The sequence below is a fragment of the Narcine bancroftii genome, chromosome 8 (assembly GCF_036971445.1).
Source record: "Narcine bancroftii isolate sNarBan1 chromosome 8, sNarBan1.hap1, whole genome shotgun sequence".
NCBI classification, from domain to species: Eukaryota; Metazoa; Chordata; class Chondrichthyes; order Torpediniformes; family Narcinidae; genus Narcine; species Narcine bancroftii.
This window is the reverse complement of record NC_091476.1, coordinates 62857505-62869822: the sequence shown is the minus strand read 5'-3', so window position 1 is coordinate 62869822 and position 12318 is coordinate 62857505. Positions and strand designations below refer to the sequence as shown.

The following is a 12318-nucleotide window of genomic DNA, read 5'->3' as shown; positions in this document are numbered from 1 at the left end:
CGGGCGGATGCGAGAGGGGGCAGTGAGGGGCGAGAGGGGGCAGGGAGGGGCGAGAGGGGGCAGGGAGGGGCGAGAGGGGGCAGGGAGGGGCGAGAGGGGGCAGGGAGGGGCGAGAGGGGGCAGTGAGGGCGAGAGGGCAGGGAGGGCGAGAGGGAGCAGGGAGGGCGAGAGGGGGCAGGGAGGGCGAGTGGGGACAGGGAGGGCGAGAGGGGGCAGGAAGGGCGAGAGAGGGCGGGGAGGGCGAGGGGGCGGGGAGGGCGAGAGGGGGCGGGGGAGGGCGAGAGGGGGCAGGGAGGGCGAGAGGGGGCAGGGAGGGCGAGAGGGGGCAGGGAGGGCGAGAGGGGGCAGGGCGGGCGAGAGGGGGCAGGGAGGGCGAGAGGGGGCAGGGAGGGCGAGAGGGGGCAGGGAGGGCGAGAGGGGGCAGGGAGGGCGAGAGGGGGCAGGGAGGGCGAGCGGGGGCAGGGAGGGCGAGAGGGGGCAGGGGCGAGGGGGCATGGGTGAGAGGGGGAGGGAGCGAGGGCGAGATGGGGCGGGAGCGAGGGCGAGAGGGGGCAGGGAGGGCGAGAGGGGGCAGGGAGGGCGAGAGGGGGCAGGGAGGGCGAGAGGGGGCAGGGAGGGCGAGAGGGGGCAGGGAGGGCGAGAGGGGGCAGGGAGGGCGAGAGGGGGCAGGGAGGGCGAGAGGGGGCAGGGAGGGCGAGCGGGGGCAGGGAGGGCGAGAGGGGGCAGGGGCGAGGGGGCATGGGCGAGAGGGGGAGGGAGCGAGGGCGAGAGGGGGCAGGGAGGGCGAGAGGGGGCAGGGAGGGCGAGAGGGGGCAGGGAGGGCGAGAGGGGGCAGGGAGGGCGAGAGGGGGCAGGGAGGGCGAGAGGGGACAGGGAGGGCGAGAGAGGGAAGGGAGAGCGAGAGGGGGCAGGGAGGGCGAGAGGGGGCAGGGAGGGCGAGAGCGGGCAGGGAGGGCGAGAGCGGGCAGGGAGGGCGAGAGGGGGCAGGGGCGAGGGGGCATGGGCGAGTGGGGGCGGGGAGGGCGAGAGGGTTCAGGGAGGCGAGAGGGGGCAGGGAGGCGAGAGGGGGCAGGGAGGCGAGAGGGGGCAGGGAGGGCGAGAGGGGGCAGGGAGGGCGAGAGGGGGCAGGGAGGGCGAGAGGGGGCAGGGAGGGCGAGAGGGAGCAGGGAATGCGAGAGGGGGCAGGGAAGGCGAGAGGGGGCAGGGAGGGCGAGAGGGGGCAGGGAGGGCGAGAGGGGGCAGGGAGGGCGAGAGGGGGCAGGGAGGGCGAGAGGGGGAAGGGAGGGCGAGAGGAGGCAGGGAGGGCGAGAGGGGGCAGGGAGGGCGAGAGGGGGCAGGGAGGGCGAGAGGGGCAGGGAGGGTGATAGGGGGCAGGGTAGGGCGAGAGGGGGCAGGGATGGCGAGAGGGGGCAGGGAGGCGAGAGGAGGCAGGGAGGGCGAGCGGGGGCAGGGAGGGGCATGGGGGCGGGTCCGATTGAGGGCATGGGCAAGAGGGGTCATGGGGGCGGGGTCGAGAGGTGGCGAGGACGAGAGGGCGGGGGCGAGAGGGTGCATGGGCGCGTGGGCGAGAGGGGGCATCGGGCGAATGCGAGAGTGGGCAGGAGGGGCGAGAGGGGGCAGGGAGGGGCGAGAGGGGGAAGGGAAGGCGAGAGGGGGCAGGGAGGGCGAGAGGGGGCAGGGAGGGCGAGAGGGGGCAGGGAGGGCGAGAGGGGGCAGGGAGGGCGAGAGGGGGCAGGGAGGGCGAGAGGGGGCAGGGAGGGCGAGAGGGGGCAGGGAGGGCGAGAGGGGGAAGGGAGGGCGAGAGGGGGCAGGGAGGGCGAGAGGGGGCAGGGAGGGCGAGAGGGGGCAGGAGGGTGGTAGGGGGCAGGTAGGGCGAGAGGGGGCAGGGATGGCGAGAGGGGGCAGGGAGGCGAGAGGAGGCAGGGAGGGCGAGCGGGGGCAGGGAGGGGCATGGGGGCGGGTCCGATTGAGGGCATGGGCAAGAGGGGTCATGGGGGCGGGGTCGAGAGGTGGCGGGGAGGAGAGGGCGGGGGCGAGAGGGTGCATGGGCGCGTGGGCGAGAGGGGGCATCGGGCGAATGCGAGAGTGGGCAGGAGGGGCGAGAGGGGGCAGGGAGGGGCGAGAGGGGGCAGGGAAGGCGAGAGGGGGCAGGGAGGGCGAGAGGGGGCAGGGAGGGCGAGAGGGGGCAGGGAGGGCGAGAGGGGGCAGGGATGGCGAGAGGGGGCAGGGAGGGCGAGAGGGGGCAGGGAGGGCGAGAGGGGGCAGGGAGGGCGGAGAGGGGGCAGGGAGGGCGAGAGGGGGCAGGGAGGGCGAGAGGGGGCAGGGAGGGCGAGAGGGGGCAGGGAGGCGAGAGGGGGCAGGGAGGCGAGAGGGGGCAGGGAGGCGAGAGGGGCAGGGAGGCGAGAGGGGGCAGGGAGGCGAGAGGGGGCAAGGAGGGCGAGAGGGGGCAGGGAGGGCGAGAGGGGGCAGGGAGGGCGAGAAGGGGCAGGGAGGGCGAGAGGGGGCAGGGAGGGCGAGAGGGGGCAGGGAGGGCGAGAGGGGGCAGGGAGGGCGAGAGGGGGCAGGGATGGCGAGAGGGGGCAGGGAGGGCGAGAGGGGGCAGGGAGGGCGAGAGGGGGCAGGGAGGGCGAGAGGGGGCAGGGAGGCGAGAGGGGGCAGGGAGGCGAGAGGGGACAGGGAGGGCGAGTGGGGGCAGGGATGGCGAGAGGGGGCAGGGAGGGCGAGAGGGGGCAGGGAGGGCGAGTGAGGGCAGGGAGGGCAAGTGGGGGCAGGGAGGGCGAGAGGGGGCAGGGAGGGCGAGCGGGGACAGCGAGGGGCATGGGGGTGGGTCCGATTGAGGGCATGGGCAAGAGGGGTCATGGGGGCGGGGTCGAGAGCTGGCGGGGGCGAGAGGGCGGGGGCGAGAGGGCGGGGGCGAGAGGGGGCATGGGCGCGTGGGCGAGAGGGGGCATGGGGCGGATGCGAGAGCGGGCAGGGAGGGGCGAGAGGGGGCAGGGAGGGGCGAGAGGGGGCAGGGAGGGGCGAGAGGGGGCAGGGAGGGGCGAGAGGGGGCAGGGAGGGGCGAGAGGGGGCAGGGAGGGGCGAGAGGGGGCAGGGAGGGGCGAGAGGGGGCAGGGAGGGGCGAGAGGGGGCAGGGAGGGGCGAGAGGGGGCAGGGAGGGGCGAGAGGGGGCAGGGAGGGGCGAGAGGGGGCAGGGAGGGGCGAGAGGGGGCAGGGAGGGGCGAGAGGGGGCAGGGAGGGCGAGAGGGGGCAGGGAGGGCGAGGGGGCAGGGAGGGCGAGAGGGGGCAGGGAGGGCGAGAGGGGGCAGGGAGGGCGAGAGGGGGCAGGGAGGGCGAGAGGGGGCAGGGAGGGCGAGAGGGGGCAGGGAGGGCGAGAGGGGGCAGGGAGGGCGAGAGGGGGCAGGGAGGGCGAGAGGGGGCAGGGAGGGCGAGAGGGGGCAGGGAGGGCGAGAGGGGGCAGGGAGGGCGAGAGGGGGCAGGGAGGGCGAGAGGGGGCAGGGAGGGCGAGAGGGGGCAGGGAGGGCGAGAGGGGGCAGGGAGGGCGAGAGGGGGCAGGGGCGAGGGGGCATGGGCGAGAGGGGGCGGAGGCGAGAGAGGGCGGGGGCGAGAGTGGGCGGGGGCGAGAGGGGGCGGGGGCGAGAGGGGGCGGGGGCGAGAGGGGGCGGGGGCGAGGGCGAGAGGAGACAGGGAGGGCGAGTGGGGGCAGGGAGGGCGAGAAAGGGCAGGGAGGGCGAGAGGGGGCAGGGAGGGCGAGAGGGGGCAGGGAGGGCGAGAGGGGGCAGGGAGGGCGAGAGGGGGCAGGGAGGGCGATAGGGGGTAGGGAGGGCGATAGGGGGCAGGGAGGGCGAGAGGGGGCAGGGAGGGCGAGAGGGGACAGGGAGGCGAGAGGGGGCAGGGAGGCGAGAGGGGGCAGGGAGGCGAGAGGGGGCAGGGAGGCGAGAGGGGGCAAGGAGGGCGAGAGGGGGCAGGGAGGGCGAGAGGGGGCAGGGAGGGCGAGAGGGAGCAGGGAGGGCGAGAGGGGGCAGGGAGGGCGAGAGGGGGCAGGGAGGGCGAGAGGGGGCAGGGAGGGCGAGAGGGGGCAGGGAGGGCGAGAGGGGGCAGGGAGGGCGAGAGGGGTCAGGGAGGGCGAGAGGGGGCAGGGAGGGCGAGAGGGGGCAGGGAGGGCGAGATGGGGCAGGGAGGGCGAGTGGGGGCAGGGATGGCGAGAGGGGGCAGGGAGGGCGAGAGGGGGCAGGGAGGGCGAGTGAGGGCAGGGAGGGCGAGTGGGGGCGGGGAGGGCGAGTGGGGGCCGGGAGGGCGAGAGGGGGCAGGGAGGGCGAGCGGTGGCAGGGTGGGGCATGGGGGCGGTTCCGATTGAGGGCATGGGCAAGAGGGGTCATGGGGGCGGGGTCGAGAGGTGGCGGGGGCGAGAGGGCGGGGGCGAGAGGGTGCATGGGCGAGTGGGCGAGTGGGGGCATGGGGCGGATGCGAGAGGGGGCAGGAGGGGCGAGAGGGGGCAGGGAGGGGCGAGAGGGGGCAGGGAGGGGCGAGAGGGGGCAGGGAGGGCGAGAGGGGGCGGGGGCGAGAGGGGGCGGGGGCGAGAGGGGGCGGGGGCGAGAGGGGGCGGGGGCGAAAGGGGGCGGGGGCGAGAGGGGGCGGGGGCGAGAGGGGGCGGGGGCGAGAGGGGGCGGGGGCGAGAGGGGGCGGGGGCGAGAGGGGGCGGGGGCGAGAGGGGGCGGGGGCGAGAGGGGGCGGGGGCGAGAGGGGGCGGGGGCGAGGGCGGGCAGGGAGGGCGAGAGGGGGCAGGGAGGGGGCAGGGAGGGCGAGAGAGGGCAGGGAGGGCGAGAGGGAGCAGGGAGGGCGAGAGGGGGCAGGGAGGGCGAGAGGGGGCAGGGAGGGCGAGAGGGGGCAGGGCGAGAGGGAGCGGGGGCGAGAGGGGGCGGGGGCGAGAGGGGGCGGGGGCGAGAGGGGGCGGGGGCGAGAGGGGGCGGGGGCGAGAGGGGGCAGGGGCGAGGGCGAGAGGGGGCAGGGAGGGCGAGAGGGAGCAGGGAGGGGGCAGGGAGGGCGAGAGAGGGCAGGGAGGGCGAGAGGGGGCAGGGAGGGCGAGAGGGGGCAGGGAGGGCGAGAGGGGGCAGGGAGGGCGAGAGGGGGCAGGGAGGGCGAGAGGGGGCAGGGAGGGCGAGAGGGGGAAGGGAGGGCGAGAGGGGGCAGGGAGGGCGAGAGGGGGCAAGGAGGGCGAGAGGGGGCAGGGAGGCGAGAGGGGGCAGGGAAGCGAGAGGGGGCAGGGAAGTGAGAGGGGGCAGGGAGGCGAGAGGGGGCAGGGAGGCGAGAGGGGGCAGGGAGGGCGAGAGGGGGCAGGGAGGGCGAGAGGGGGCAGGGAGGGCGAGAGGGGGCAGGGAGGGCGAGAGGGGGCAGGGAGGGCGAGAGGGGGCAGGGAGGGCGAGAGGGGGCAGGGAGGGCGAGTGAGGGCAGGGAGGGCGAGTGGTGGCAGGGAGGGCGAGAGGGGGAAGGGAGGGCGAGCGGGGGCAGGGAGGGGCATGGGGGCGGGTCCGATTGAGGGCATGGGCAAGAGGGGTCATGGGGGCGGGGTCGAGAGTTGGCGGGGACGAGAGAGCGGGGGCGAAAGGGTGCATGGGCGCGTGGGCGAGAGGGGGCATCGGGCGGATGCGAGAGGGGGCAGTGAGGGGCGAGAGGGGGCAGGGAGGGGCGAGAGGGGGCAGGGAGGGGCGAGAGGGGGCAGGGAGGGGCGAGAGGGGGCAGGGAGGGGCGAGAGGGGGCAGTGAGGGCGAGAGGGCAGGGAGGGCGAGAGGGAGCAGGGAGGGCGAGAGGGGGCAGGGAGGGCGAGTGGGGACAGGGAGGGCGAGAGGGGGCAGGAAGGGCGAGAGAGGGCGGGGAGGGCGAGGGGGCGGGGAGGGCGAGAGGGGGCGGGGAGGGCGAGAGGGGGCAGGGAGGGCGAGAGGGGGCAGGGAGGGCGAGAGGGGGCAGGGAGGGCGAGAGGGGGCAGGGCGGGCGAGAGGGGGCAGGGAGGGCGAGAGGGGGCAGGGAGGGCGAGAGGGGGCAGGGAGGGCGAGAGGGGGCAGGGAGGGCGAGAGGGGGCAGGGAGGGCGAGCGGGGGCAGGGAGGGCGAGAGGGGGCAGGGGCGAGGGGGCATGGGTGAGAGGGGGAGGGAGCGAGGGCGAGATGGGGCGGGAGCGAGGGCGAGAGGGGGCAGGGAGGGCGAGAGGGGGCAGGGAGGGCGAGAGGGGGCAGGGAGGGCGAGAGGGGGCAGGGAGGGCGAGAGGGGGCAGGGAGGGCGAGAGGGGGCAGGGAGGGCGAGAGGGGGCAGGGAGGGCGAGCGGGGGCAGGGAGGTCGAGAGGGGGCAGGGGCGAGGGGGCATGGGCGAGAGGGGGAGGGAGCGAGGGCGAGAGGGGGCAGGGAGGGCGAGAGGGGGCAGGGAGGGCGAGAGGGGGCAGGGAGGGCGAGAGGGGGCAGGGAGGGCGAGAGGGGGCAGGGAGGGCGAGAGGGGACAGGGAGGGCGAGAGAGGGAAGGGAGAGCGAGAGGGGGCAGGGAGGGCGAGAGGGGGCAGGGAGGGCGAGAGCGGGCAGGGAGGGCGAGAGCGGGCAGGGAGGGCGAGAGGGGGCAGGGGCGAGGGGGCATGGGCGAGTGGGGGCGGGGAGGGCGAGAGGGTTCAGGGAGGCGAGAGGGGGCAGGGAGGCGAGAGGGGGCAGGGAGGCGAGAGGGGGCAGGGAGGCGAGAGGGGGCAGGGAGGGCGAGAGGGGGCAGGGAGGGCGAGAGGGGGCAGGGAGGGCGAGAGGGAGCAGGGAGGGCGAGAGGGGGCAGGGAAGGCGAGAGGGGGCAGGGAGGGCGAGAGGGGGCAGGGAGGGCGAGAGGGGGCAGGGAGGGCGAGAGGGGGAAGGGAGGGCGAGAGGAGGCAGGGAGGGCGAGAGGGGGCAGGGAGGGCGAGAGGGGGCAGGGAGGGCGAGAGGGGGCAGGGAGGGCGAGAGGGGGCAGGGAGGGCGAGAGGGGGCAGGGAGGGTGATAGGGGGCAGGTAGGGCGAGAGGGGGCAGGGATGGCGAGAGGGGGCAGGGAGGCGAGAGGAGGCAGGGAGGGCGAGCGGGGGCAGGGAGGGGCATGGGGGCGGGTCCGATTGAGGGCATGGGCAAGAGGGGTCATGGGGGCGGGGTCGAGAGGTGGCGAGGACGAGAGGGCGGGGGCGAGAGGGTGCATGGGCGCGTGGGCGAGAGGGGGCATCGGGCGAATGCGAGAGTGGGCAGGAGCGGCGAGAGGGGGCAGGGAGGGGCGAGAGGGGGAAGGGAAGGCGAGAGGGGGCAGGGAGGGCGAGAGGGGGCAGGGAGGGCGAGAGGGGGCAGGGAGGGCGAGAGGGGGCAGGGAGGGCGAGAGGGGGCAGGGAGGGCGAGAGGGGGCAGGGAGGGCGAGAGGGGGCAGGGAGGGCGAGAGGGGGAAGGGAGGGCGAGAGGGGGCAGGGAGGGCGAGAGGGGGCAGGGAGGGCGAGAGGGGGCAGGGAGGGTGGTAGGGGGCAGGTAGGGCGAGAGGGGGCAGGGATGGCGAGAGGGGGCAGGGAGGCGAGAGGAGGCAGGGAGGGCGAGCGGGGGCAGGGAGGGGCATGGGGGCGGGTCCGATTGAGGGCATGGGCAAGAGGGGTCATGGGGGCGGGGTCGAGAGGTGGCGGGGACGAGAGGGCGGGGGCGAGAGGGTGCATGGGCGCGTGGGCGAGAGGGGGCATCGGGCGAATGCGAGAGTGGGCAGGAGGGGCGAGAGGGGGCAGGGAGGGGCGAGAGGGGGCAGGGAAGGCGAGAGGGGGCAGGGAGGGCGAGAGGGGGCAGGGAGGGCGAGAGGGGGCAGGGAGGGCGAGGGGGCAGGGAGGGCGAGAGGGGGCAGGGAGGGCGAGAGGGGGCAGGGAGGGCGAGAGGGGACAGGGAGGGCGAGATGGGGCAGGGAGGGCGAGAGGGGGCAGGGAGGGCGAGAGGGGGCAGGGAGGGCGAGAGGGGGCAGGGAGGGCGAGAGGGGGCAGGGAGGGCGAGAGGGGGCAGGGAGGGCGAGAGGGGGCAGGGAGGGCGAGAGGGGGCAGGGAGGGCGAGAGGGGGCAGGGAGGGCGAGTGGGGGCAGGGAGGGCGAGAGGGGGCAGGGAGGGCGAGAGGGGACAGGGAGGGCGAGTGAGGGCAGGGAGGTCGAGTGGGGGCAGGGAGGGTGAGTGGGGGCAGGGAGGGCGAGAGGGGGCAGGGAGGGCGAGCGGGGGCAGGGAGGGCGAGCGGGGGCAGGGAGGGGCATTGGGGCGGGTCCGATTGAGGTCATGGGCAAGAGGGGTCATGGGGGCGGGGTCGAGAGGTGACGGGGGCGAGAGGGCGGGGGCGAGAGGGTGCATGGGCGTGTGGGCGAGAGGGGGCATGGGCCGGATGCGAGAGGGGGCAGGAGGGGCGAGAGGGGGCAGGGAGGGGCGAGAGGGCATGGGCCGAGAGGGGGCGGGGGCGAGAGGGGGCGGGGGCGAGAGGGGGCGGGGCGAGAGGGGGCGGGGGCGAGAGGGGGCGGGGGCGAGAGGGGGCGGGGGCGAGAGGGGGCGGGGGCGAGAAGGGGCGGGGGCGAGAGGGGGCGGGGGCGAGGGCGAGAGGGGGCAGGGAGGGCGAGAGGTGGCAGGGAAGGCGAGAGAGGGCAGGGAGGGCGAGAGGGGGCAGGGAGGGCGAGAGGGGGCAGGGAGGGCGAGAGGGGGCAGGGAGGGCGAGGGGGGGCAGGGAGGGCGAGAGGGGGCAGGGAGGGCGAGAGGGGGCAGGGAGGGCGAGAGGGGGCAGGGAGGGCGAGAGGGGGCAGGGAGGGCGAGAGGGGGCAGGGAGGGCGAGAGGGGGCAGGGAGGGCGAGAGGGGGCAGGGAGGGCGAGAGGGGGCAGGGAGGGCGAGAGGGGGCAGGGAGGGCGAGAGGGGGCAGGGAGGGCGAGAGGGGGCAGGGAGGGCGAGAGGGGGCAGGGTGGGCGAGAGGGGGCGGGGGCGAGGGGGCATGGGCGAGAGGGGGCGGGGGCAGAGGGCGAGAGGGGGCGGGGGCGAGGGCGAGAGGGGGCGGGGGCGAGAAGGGGCGGGGGGCGAGAGGGGGCGGGGGCGAGAGGGGGCGGGGGCGAGAGGGGGCGGGGGCGGGGGCGAGAGGGGGCGGGGGCGAGAGGGGGCGGGGGCGAGAGGGGGCGGGGGCGAGAGGGGGCGGGGGCGAGAGGGGGCGGGGGCGAGAAGGGGCGGGGGCGAGAGGGGGCGGGAGCGAGAGGGGGCATGGAGGGCGAGAGGGGGAAGGGGAGGGCGAGAGGGGGCAGGGAGGGCGAGAGGGGGCAGGGAGGGCGAGAGGGGGCAGGGAGGCGAGAGGGGGCAGGGAGGCGAGAGGGGGCAGGGAGGCGAGAGGGGAAGGGAGGCGAGAGGGGGCAAGGAGGGCGAGAGGGGGCAGGGAGGGCGAGAGGGGGCAGGGAGGGCGAGAGGGGGCAGGGAGGGCGACAGGGGGCAGGGAGGGCGAGAGGGGGCAGGGAGGGCGAGAGGGGGCAGGGAGGGCGAGAGGGGGCAGGGAGGGCGAGAGGGGGCAGGGAGGGCGAGAGGGGGCAGGGAGGGCGAGAGGGGGCAGGGAGGGCGAGAGGGGGCAGGGAGGGCGAGAGGGGGCAGGGAGGGCGAGAGGGGGCAGGGAGGGCGAGAGGGGCAGGGAGGGCGAGAGGGGATAGGGAGGGCAAGTGGGGGCAGGGATGGCGAGAGGGGGCAGGGAGGGCGAGAGGGGGCAGGGAGGGCGAGTGAGGGCAGGGAGGGCAAGTGGGGGCAGGGAGGGTGAGAGGGGGCAGGAAGGGAGAGCAGGGGCAGCGAGGGGCATGGGGGCGGGTCCGATTGAGGGCATGGGCAAGAGGGGTCATGGGGCGGGGTCGAGAGGTGCGGGGGCGAGAGGGCGGGGGCGAGAGGGTGCATGGGCGCGTGGGCGAGAGGGGGCATGGGGCGGATGCGAGAGGGGGCAGGAGGGGCGAGAGGGGGCAGGGAGGGGCGAGAGGGGGCAGGGAGGTGCGAGAGGGGGCAGAGAGGGGCGAGAGGGGGCAGGGAGGGGCGAGAGAGGGGGCAGGGAGGGCGAGAGGGGGCAGGGAGGGCGAGAGGGGGGCAGGGAGGGCGAGAGGGGGCAGGGAGGGCGAGAGGGTCAGGGAGGGCGAGAGGGGACAGGGAGGGCGAGATGGGGCAGGGAGGGCGAGAGGGGGCAGGGAGGGCGAGAGGGGGCAGGGAGGGCGAGAGGGGGCAGGGAGGGCGAGAGGGGGCAGGGAGGGCGAGAGGGGGCAGGGAGGGCGAGAGGGGGCAGGGAGGGCGAGAGGGGGCAGGGAGGGCGAGAGGGGGCAGGGAGGGCGAGTGGGGGCAGGGAGGGCGAGAGGGGGCAGGGAGGGCGAGAGGGGGCAGGGAGGGCGAGTGAGGGCAGGGAGGTCGAGTGGGGGCAGGGAGGGTGAGTGGGGGCAGGGAGGGCGAGAGGGGGCAGGGAGGGCGAGCGGGGGCATGGAGGGCGAGCGGGGGCAGGGAGGGGCATGGGGCGGGGTCTCCGATTGAGGGCATGGGCAAGAGGGGTCATGGGGGCGGGGTCGAGAGGTGGCGGGGTCGAGAGGGGGCGGGGGCGAGAGGGGGCGGGGGCGAGAGGGGGCGGGGGCGAGAGGGGGCGGGGGCGAGAGGGGGCGGGGGCGAGAGGGGGCGGGGGCGAGAGGGGGCGGGGGCGAGAGGGGGCGGGGGCGAGAGGGGGCGGGGGCGAGAGGGGGCTGGGGGCGAGAGGGGGCGGGGGGCGAGAGGGGGCGGGGGCGAGAGGGGGCGGGGGCGAGAGGGGGCGGGGGCGAGAGTGGGCGGGGAGGGCGAGAGGGGGCAGGGCGAGAGGGGGCAGGGAGGGGCGAGAGGGGGCAGGGAGGGCGAGAGGGGGCAGGGAGGGCGAGAGGGGGGGCAGGGAGGGCGAGAGGGGGCAGGGAGGGCGAGAGGGGGCAGGGAGGGCGAGAGAGGGCAGGGAGGGCGAGAGGGGGCAGGGGAGGGCGAGAGGGGGCAGGGAGGGCGAGAGGGGGCAGGGAGGGCGAGAGGGGGCAGGGAGGGCGAGAGGGGGCAGGGAGGGCGAGAGGGGGCAGGGAGGCGAGAGGGGGCAGGGAGGCGAGAGGGGGCAGGGAGGCAAGAGGGGGCAGGGAGGGGAGAGGGGGCAGGGAGGCGAGAGGGGGCAGGGAGGCGAGAGGGGGCAAGGAGGGCGAGAGGGGGCAGGGAGGGCGAGTGGGGGCAGGGAGGGCGAGAGGGGGCAGGGAGGGCGAGAGGGGGCAGGGAAGGCGAGAGGGGGCAGGGAGGGCGATGGGGGCAGGGAGGGCGAGAGGGGGCAGGGAGGGCGAGAGGGGGAAGGGAGGGCGAGAGGGGGCAGGGAGGGGCGAGAGGGGGCAGGGAGGCGAGAGGGGGCAGGGAGGCGAGAGGGGGCAGGGAGGCGAGAGGGGGCAGGGAGGCGAGAGGGGGCAGGGAGGGCGAGTGAGGGCAGGGAAGGCGAGAGGGGGCAGGGAGGCGAGAGGGGGCAGGGAGGGCGAGAGGGGGCAGGGAGGGCGAGAGGGGGCAGGGAGGGCGAGAGGGGGCAGGGAGGGCGAGAGGGGGCAGGGAGGGCAAGAGGGGGCAGGGAGGGCGAGAGGGGGCAGGGGCGAGAGGGGCCGGGGGAGAGAGGGGCCGGGGGCGAGAGGGGGCGGGGGCGAGAGGGTGCGGGGGCGAGAGGGGGCGGGGGCGAGAGGGGGCGGGGGCAAGAGGGGGCGGGGGCAAGAGGGGGCGGGGGCGAGAGGGGGCGGGGGCGAGAGGGGGCGGGGGCGAGATGGGGCGGGGGCGAGAGGGGGAAGGTGAGGGCGTGAGAGGGCAGGGAGGGCGAGAGGGGGCAGGGAGAGCGGGACGGGGCAGGGAGGGCGAGAGGGGGGCAGGGAGGGCGAGAGGGGGCAGGGAGGGCGATAGGGGGCAGGGAGGGCGAGAGGGGGCAGGGAGGGCGAGAGGGGGCAGGGAGGGCGAGAGGGGGCAGGGAGGCGAGAGGAGGCAGGGAGACGAGAGGGGGCAGGGAGGCGAGAGGGGCAGGGAGGCGAGAGGGGGCAGGGAGGCGAGAGGGGGCAGGGAGGCGAGAGGGGTCAGGGAGGCGAGAGGGGGCAGGGAGGGCGAGAGGGGGCAGGGAGGGCGAGAGGAGGCAGGGAGGGCGAGAGGGGGCAGGGAGGGCGAGAGGGGGCAGGGAGGGCGAGAGGGGGCAGGGAGGGCGAGAGGGGCAGGGAGGGCGAGAGGGGGCAGGGAGGGCGAGAGGGGGGCAGGGGAGGGCGAGAGTGGGCAGGGAGGGCGAGAGGGGGCAGGTAGGGCGAGAGGGGGCAGGGAGGGCGAGAGG

General features: G+C 78.1%; 1 protein-coding gene across 1 annotated transcript in view; it reads right to left on the bottom strand.

Annotated features, from left to right (window-relative positions):
* Positions 1–12318, bottom strand: part of atg2a (autophagy related 2A) — a 182463-nt gene that overhangs the window by 38876 nt on the left and 131269 nt on the right. The window lies entirely within an intron of this gene.